This window comes from Cariama cristata, unplaced genomic scaffold, assembly GCF_000690535.1.
Source record: "Cariama cristata isolate BGI_N322 unplaced genomic scaffold, ASM69053v1 scaffold4905, whole genome shotgun sequence".
Taxonomy (NCBI): Eukaryota; Metazoa; Chordata; class Aves; order Cariamiformes; family Cariamidae; genus Cariama; species Cariama cristata.
Window position 1 is genome coordinate 283 of NW_009616806.1, and position 9,151 is coordinate 9,433.

Sequence of the window (9,151 nt, forward strand, 5' to 3'; positions counted from 1 at the left end):
TCTCAAGTGGTTGGGTGGATGTGCCTGTGGTGAGTGCTGCCTGCTGTGAAGGTTGGTGTTGGAAGTCTTCTGCTGGTGGCAGTAACTGGTCGTCTGCCCTGAATTTCGCTTGCAGCAGTTTGCTGTGCTCCAGGGACAAAGGTGACCTCTGTCCAAAGGCAGAGTGAACTTCTGCAGAGTGAGTTTGGGGCAAATGGCTGGTGCTACCTGTGCCGTGTTGCCTGAGGAGTTATGCCTTGTGTCTCCTGGTGAGGAAATTGGGAGTACGCAGCTTGTCAGGTGAAGGGCTGTCGAAGTGAAATTAAACTGAGACTTCCATTAGCTGGGCTGGAAGACAATGACTTCTGTCAGAGACTTTGCTGGGAATCCTACACGAACTAGAGTTAATGGCCTAGGCTAGTGATTTCTGCGTTGCGTGTGGCTTGTTTGTGTTGGAAATGTCTGAAAAGCTACAGGTGGTCACTGATGCCTCTGTGTGCAGAAGCTCTGATCTAATCAGCTGATAGCCTAGGACTGCTTAGGGTACTTTGGTTTGCCTTGACTTAACTCTTAGAAGGTAGGGGCAATGTCTCTGCATTAGGTATTTGCACAAGGCTGTACAGTTTGAGTAGTCAGGTTTGTGTTCTGTGGGATACAAAACTGAACTGTCTTAAGTTTTGTGATAAAGATGGAGTCCAAAGTAACACTGGAGTGCTGTAATATCGTTCAGAGACTGCATGACCAAGTTGATGTGCTCTGCAACCAGGTTTGTTGTCTTTATTTCCAGCTTTGATTAATCTTTGTGCCTAGTCCTGTGGGAGTGGGCAGGGGAGATGAGGATAATATGTGCACCTTCACAGTCAGGTCTAGGCATAAAGTATAGTTTGAATCTGACAGGAGTTCGGCTTATTCTGTGTTAACTCTTCCAAAACTTAATTGTAGTGAATTGAGCTAGGCTGACAAATGCTGGGTTACTGCCACTGTGGAAACTTAACAGCTGCAGGAGGCAAGAGGGGAACTTAAGTGTCTCCCACCTCTGCTGACCAGTATTTTGTAGTAACCAAGAACTTCCAGTCACCAGCCATGAGACTGAAGATGTCTTCTCCTGGCAGCTAGGGGACTGACAGAAGTATCAAGAAGCTTTATGAGATGACTGAAGAAGATTCAGATACCCAGTCCTGTCAGTTGGGAACTCTGTACTTGGTTGCAAAACTATGATGATGACAGCAAAAGCTTTGTAGATTTCTGTTTCCTTGTACTGTTTCACTCTTTTTTAAAATTTTTTTTAACTGATTTAGCTGATTAATCTTTTAAAATTAGACATTGCTTAGATCTTGTTCTGCCGGTTGACTGGCTAGAAAATTTGTATGCTCACTGAAGATTAGGGATTAAAGAAGCAATAGTTATTTTTTTCTTCCAGCGCTGGTCATGTTCTGGAATTAACTGCAACCATGACAAGTGCTCTGTATTCCCAGAGTTTTAAGTAGTATGGGTCAGCTGTTCTGTAATGCTTTTGTTTGTTTTATTTTTAATGGATTAACTTGCATTTCTCATGGGAGAAGTAAACAAAGATCTTTAAAAATCCCAGAACTAATTCGGAATAAAGAAAAAAAGTAGCAGGTTTGCAGGTCTGTTTTGTTTTTTTTCTTCTCATGTTATCTTTAATTCTTGAACTTTACCAAAGAGAATCATCCCCTGACTGATGTTTTCTTTGCTTAAGATCATGCAGGTGCAGGAGTTTGTAAGGGACTTAGATGTGAAGCTTGTTGTCTTTCAGTCCTTGAATAGATTTGGACTTATACAACTAGTTCCTGCTTGGGTGGCTGGTTGCTTTTAGTGTTCCTTTATTGGTGCCAAGTTACATAATGTGTAACTGGAATGTGCAAGAACAAGACTGAAGGCAGATTCCATGACCGGTGTTTTGTCTTTTTTCTGGTTTGTCGTCTGTCTTGGAGGATGGACCCAAAGGTAAGTAAGGTATCTGGTGTGTGTGATGCACATTTAGGTAACGATGGGCTCTTTTAGTGGATTAGATGCAGCATCTGTCTGTAGAATGAGAACTCCTTTTAGTCTGTCGCTGGCTCTGGACTGATTATTCCATTTCACTGCTTGTTTCCCTGTCCCTTCCCATGTGCTCCCTTAGCTGGCTTGTATTTTCACATTGGCCTATTGGTATAAAAAAAGATTTCTACATTTGTAGATAAGAATACCACATGGGTGAGAACTATTTTTCTTTGCTGTGTCGAGTCCATTCATCTCTGATGCTAATATACTGAGCTTAAACTCTGTGCTTTCCCTGCCCCATATGATTCCCAGCAGATGTTCTTGTGTTCCTTGTAGCCTTTTGTGCTTTTTCATCTCTGCATGTTTCTAGTCTCTGGAGTTTCATACTATATAGGTACGTTCCCTCATCTTAGTGTTTTTCTTCTCATATAAATTTCTACAGTAAACTACTTCTACCATGTAGACTTACTGATATGCCAATGTATCTGGTCTCTGAATCCTAATTACAAACATGGTTTAGCTCGCAGGACTTCTTTGAGGCAAGTTGTACCAAACACTCATGTCTGTGTGGGTGAGACTTTCCACATGATAGTCAATTTTCATGTGGGCTTGAGCAAACAGGTACTCGATGGGTGGAATGAACTTGCTGATGCTCTGGCAAAAAGCCTTCAGGTTGCTTGTAGCTGGAAAAATGTTTTTGTGCGTTGTCAGTGTAAAACTAGATTAAGCGTAAGTCTTGTGGGCTGCTGCTTTCATCTTCATTGCTTCTTCACTGATTTATATTATTCCTGTGCTACCTACTCCTGGTATTCATTAACTTGTTGAGCTGTTACTGTATTAAGGTATGCCTGGCTTATTCACTACCAACTTAACAGGACTTTGGAAAGTTTTTAGGAATGCTCTGTAGCAGTGGTTGCTGACTTTATAATGGGGTGACAACAGCTAAGGTAGACTTTTTTTTCCAAAATCTATGGAATTACACAAAGACCTGTTTACTTGAAGAATGTGGGGATAGACTAATGATATGAATTTGAGGCTGGATTAGTCTTGCATTTCCCATGTATCTTTGAGAGTGAGGGAGGAATAAAGGGAGCTGATAACTCATAAAATACTTAGGACTTGACTGTGAAGTAGAAATAATTGCTTGACACCTATTTATTATTAGAAATGTGCTCACTACCTTTTGAAGAAATTCTATTAAAGCATTATTAAAGAATAGTGTCTTTTGGTGTTTTAGTGTGTAGCGACATTAGACAAAATCTCACATCTTGATCAGATGCTTGAGAGTATACAAGCATATTAAAAAAAAAAAAGGTTTCTTGATCTCGACATAGGCGGTTGAAAGAGGTTTGACTTTGCCAGTGAATCTGAGCTGCAGGATTGCCCAAGTCCAAACAACCTGCAGAAATCTGAGAATGGAAGTATGTTCCTACATACTAAAAGGCTTTTTAAAACATGTTAGAGTTTAAAAGGGAAGTCTTGTTTGCATAGCTGAAAAAGGCTTTACCTAAAATTGGGTGATGTGCGTTGCACAGCAGTATGGATAATTACTAAGGGTGGTATTTCCTTCCGTCTTAGGGACTTATTACTAACTGAAGGGAAGATGGAAAAACAGTTAATATGGTAACATCAAGTTTCTTGAATAATAGTTTGTTTTAAGGCAAAGGCATTCTTGATGCAGTGCAGCCATAATGAGTGGTGCTGCTGACACCTCTTTGTTGGCAGCAGGATCATGTATGACTTCTGTCATTAGAATACCCCAATGCAGAAAGCTGTACTTTAATCAACCCATCTGCACAAATGTTTTGAGGGAAAGCAGATTCTGGGACATGTAGCTTAAGTAAGGTGGGCTCATCCCAAATCTTTAGAAATAACTCAAAAGAAGTAGTGTCTATGTTCAGATAGGATACAGATGTGATCCCATACATAGCCATGTTTAACTCTGTTTCTTGACATTTCTTATCTACCCCCATACATGTTCTACCACTTTAATGGCATGAGACATCACTCTGTAGTTGTAATGACAATAATGAAATACTTTGTCAGTAAATCTTCTTTTAATACTTAAGTTTGCTCAAGTCTATGAAGCTGTTCTTTGAACTAGCCAGGATTCATCATAAATTGGACAGCTTATTCCCAGTCCTTGATGAGGTATACTATTAGGACTTTCTGAATAGAAAGTGCAAAACAAATCTGAAATGTAATGAACAATTTAAAATGAAGGAAAGAGATGGGTATTACACAAATTGCATTACAATTGCTAGTATAGGGTGCTGAAGGTGTTGCAGGGGCTTCACAAAAAGTATGCTGTTTACCCAAAGTTACTTGCACTGTAACTTAGACATAGTTCAAGTACAAATATCTGTAAGGTATGCAAGCAAGGTGGCAGACATAAAAGGGATTTACAGAATTACCATGTAACCTTCCTTCACTTTGATTACTTCACTCTTTGACTTCTCCTACAGACATAAAGAAAAAAGCCAGAGTTTTAGGTTCCTCTGATTCTCAAGAAAGCATTTGCGGAATGTGTCAAACATATAGCCACTTACACACTCTTTGGCTTTTTTCTTTATGTCTGTGGGAGAAGTAAGAGTTTTAGGTTCCTCTGATTCTCAAGAAAGCATTTGCGGAATGTGTCAAACATATAGCCACTTACACAGAGGGGTGGTTTCAAATGTGGCATGAATACAAACGTAAAAAGAAGGGGCCCAGATTTTCATTTCTTGAAGTAAGCTTCTCATTCCCACATCTTTTTGTGCATTCTATCTTACTCTGAACGTCCTTATGCTAAAGGATGCTGTTGCTTTCCTTGTAGAAGTGATGAAGGCTTTTAGAGTAGTTGCATCACTTAAACTATACCAGAACAAGGAAATATATTATTCCTGCTTCAGAAGAAAAATAAACTAGGTGTAAAGGATGCTGTTGCTTTCCTTGTAGAAGTGATGAAGGCTTTTAGAGTAGTTGCATCACTTAATATAATTCCTTGATCTGGTATAGTTTATTCCTGCTTCAGAAGAAAAATAAACTAGGTGGGCATAAGTATGTAAACTAATAGCACAGAAAGGTATACTCCTACTCATTTAGCTAAGAATATTTCCACCTGAAAGTTGATGGAACTTCGAAGTGAAGACCAATCCTACCATTTGCTCTAATTGGGAGGTAGGAATGCTTTAAGGAAAAAAAGGTAGTTCTTTGGTCACATGTTGCATTTCATTTAGATGTTAACCAAGACTCCTTGGTTGTTTAGTGGCCTTCTGTAAGTAAAATATAGCTGCCAGAAGAATCAGAAATGTGGTCAAGACCTAGTGTGGTCTGTCTTTCTGTAGCTACTTTCAGATCCTTAACTGTTCCTTAAAAGAAGCAATCACTTTCCCTTTCTGATATAGTTATAGACTTAAAAACATGAATGCAGGTGATGCAGACATTGCGCTATATTCTGCAGAAAACCTGAAATAACAGTGCTGAGTTGTGACATGCTTCATTAGCAGTGGGGTCCTTAACTCTCCGATATAATGCAGAAGTCTGAATTCTAATAACTGCTTCCCTTAAATGGCTAACTTGCTATCGTTTTTTTCAAAAAACAATCCTGAGTGGAGGGGAGTCATGAATACCTTATCAGCTGACTGCATCTCCATCTTTCCTCAAAACTGTTGTGTCTTAGCCCAAACAGTGTATCATCCATGTAGCTAAGCTTTTAATTTATGCTTGTATACAGGGGAAAAGTATGGCCGGAGCAAGCTTGAGGTATAGAAGAAACATGAGCTGCAGCTCTCAGACCTTCCCTTTAGCTGCATCTGAGCTGCAAAGCACATGCAATTGAGCTCATATTTAGGTCGTTCTAAGCGACATTCACAATTGCTAAGTCATCTTGCTCTTCTAATGATCCCTACATTCAGTCTGACACTCAAGCCACATGTTCTGTGTGTAGGTATCCATATAAACACATCTAGTCAGCTTTTGCAATTTAACTTACAAGGCTGACTTCAGTTTCTGTGCAGTTCAGTCCTAGAAGATGCCTGTTCAATGTGCTGTTGTAAAGACCTTAACAGAATTACTGCTGATGGGCATAGCGAGAAGCACAGACAGGTAGACATTCTGAAGGCCTAGCAACAGAGGGAAAGAAGCAGGTTGTTCTGCGTATTTAAAAAGAAGCACCAACATTTTCTTAAAGAAGTGAAGGCTACATCCTGTGTAAAGAGTGACGTTGTCAAAAGGAACTTGCTCTGGAGCTCTTTATTGTAGCTGTGGCTGAATGCCTTGCTTTTGCAATGTCTTTTAACAACTGGGAATGGAAGGTGACTGGGAGGCAGTGTGTTATGAAATCTGTATGATTTTAGTGATTATCTTTGAAGCACTGACCAGATGAGCAGAGTAAGACAAAGTTACAAAACTTAGAAGAAAACACAGCGTGATACATAGAAATTCCACATTTCAGCAATCAGAGAAATGTGGTTGTAGAACTTATCTTACACTGCGCCTCAGGATTCTCAGCAAAAGGATGGGTTTACACTTACAGCTACAAAGTTTCGGTATGTTGAATCAGCAGCGTTCATTTGGTTAATATTAGTAATACATGTAGTATACTTAAGTGATAAGAGTATCTTACATGGCATCTTTATATGGTATGTGGGTAAAACACAGGGAGATGTTTTCATTATTAACAATAAAGTTACTGTTACTTAGAATATTTTGTGCAATGGGGTGGCACTTGGATTCAGTGGGAGCTGAAGAAATCCCATCTTCTGCTGTTAATCAAGATGGCTTTCAGCCTGGTAAACTGTTGAAACAATCCATCTGGCCAGTCTGTCCTCTGAGCACCCTCAGAAGATGAGCCAGGGAGTTAACAGATGTAATTCTACTGGATAGCAAAGACTATGGATTAAAAATATTTGTATTATGACACATTATCTCCCTTTCCTTCTTCCCTGCCCATGTGTACACACAGTCTCTAACTTCCCATGTTTTGTATGCAATAAATTACTTGTGTTTTTCCACTAGCAAGCCACATCATCAGGGCTCTCTGCAGTGATACTTCCTCCATTTTAGACACTCTAATTTCCCTTTTCGCTCAGGTAATAGAACCAGTAGATGTGTAATTGAACTCAGGATAATTGTTTCCAACTTGCACATGATTGTTGCTCTTTATATCTGACCCCAAATAAAATGTTGTGCTCTCAAATGCTTTTTTTTTTAGCTGGAGTAGTTAATGTAACTACTTCCATTTATATGTAATGTAGTGCTTCGTGTGGATTGTTTGCATTAAGGGAAACCTCTGCTTGCTTTTTGCAAGTACCAACCCAGTGGGACTGGTACTCTGGGCATCAGAGACCCTCTGGAGCAATAGCATTTGTTTTCTAGGTCTTGTCTGTTTACAATATGATCTCTGACTAAGTTTGGGACTTAACCTGGTTAAACATTGTGTTCACCTGGTCATTTTGCTAATCCTGGTGCACTAGGGGGGAAAGGGTGTTAAGAATTTGCCTTGGAAGGCACAATGAAGCTTTTGAGATTCTCAGGTAAGGAAAGCTGAAGAGAGTTGTATGTATAGCTTATTCCAGCTTTCTGTTTGTGGTATGCTGTTCAGTTGTTGTTGTCTTAAAAATACATAAAGACCAGAGCTTTTCAATCTCTTTCAATTTGCAGACCCTCTACAGACTTCACACTGAAGATGTTAAATCCTTGTACAGTAAATTTGAGACTGACAGCTTTAAGAAGTAATTCAGGGGCCTGTAGGCTGTAAGTTGAAAAGCACTAGTTTAGCAAGTTCCACCACAAAATTGGAAAAAAAATGTTCTTTCAGTTCTGGAGCATCATGTTGGTCTGAAATAGCAGTAAACCCAGGACACTTAATTTGAAAAAAAAAAAAGCAAATAACAAAACAAGTAGATCCAATTGCTTATCCTCAGGCAAGTCCTTAAAATGAAGAAATGAATGAAAACACTCAGACAACTGTCAGCAATGTCTTTTAGCCTGGATATTTAAATAGCAGAAACTTCTGAAGTAATTGGTGTATGCTTTTATTGCATCTTTTTACCAAGTTAAATGCTTTAGTCATTTGGTAGCAAGGAGGTCCAGGCACAGCTGAGAATGTGCTCTTCTCATGGTCTTAGCAGAACTCCCTCTGTGAGACCAAGATGCTCACCCAATATTCTTTGGCAATGTCCCAAACAGCGTGCTAAGGTACAAACTTTGATCTCTGGTTGTTGATCTTTGATACTGGCTGTGACTTGGATGTATTGATAACCAAAGCAGGCTGGAAGATATGGAGAGAAAGAGGGACAAAGATGAAATGCAGACCACAGAATAGTCATGCTTGTGGAAGCAGGACTAAACTCTGCCTGATACTTGTCAGCTCGCAATTCCTGCTTTTTTTTTTTACCAGCAGTTGCTGACTTTTCTTCATGTTATTCTAGAATACCATTGAGACAGTTCAATCCTGGACTGGTTTGTACTATATCCATAAACTGCAATAGGAACTTCTGGCACTTTTTTGCTTTGTTCTCCTACAAGTCCTTCTTTCCCCAAGAAGAGTAGACTGGCATGTCTGATGTGGTATTGATGAAACCGTATAGCTGGTGTTCAGCTGAGCAGTCTTGGCACTTGATTCCACATCAATGTAATTTAACTTTCTTCAATATTGCTGTTTAAGCAGAGGTAGTATTTATAGTGCTTTTTGTAATTTTGGTTCTTGTTTATTGGCTTGTTTCTGTAACTTACCAGCGCGTGAGCATTTTTGGCAGAGAGGAACTGGAAGTTTATGTGTAGATATTTAATAAGGCATCTAGGCTTTCTTTCTGCATCTTGTTTTTAAAGGCAGAAAAATAATATTTCCTTATTCATGTTCAGAGTCCTGTCAACCTATGATGTGAGGGTGACTTTATTTCCCTTGCTCAGGGTGATCCAGTCGTAGCAGTGGCAAGTCCTGTCCCAGCACTTTGAGATGCAGAATGTTAGTCCATGCTAAATAGGTACGTTTACCTTTCCTAAGTGGTGGTGTATGTAGTCCAGCCAGCATACTACAAAAATGCAAATACTTTAGGCTATACTGCCTGAAGCAATTCTGGACTCATGTTTTCAGTCTACCAGCATGTAGTCAGCTGCTGTGCTAACTGTTTAAACATGTAGTAAAACTTTTGCTAATTTCTGTCACTGAACTTGATGCTTTGTA

At 39.5% G+C, this 9,151-nt stretch overlaps 1 protein-coding gene across 1 annotated transcript in view; it reads left to right on the forward strand.

The window, feature by feature from the left end:
* The window catches only part of SLC22A15 (solute carrier family 22, member 15), a 34,794-nt gene that overhangs the window by 267 nt on the left and 25,376 nt on the right, over positions 1 to 9,151 (forward strand). The window lies entirely within an intron of this gene.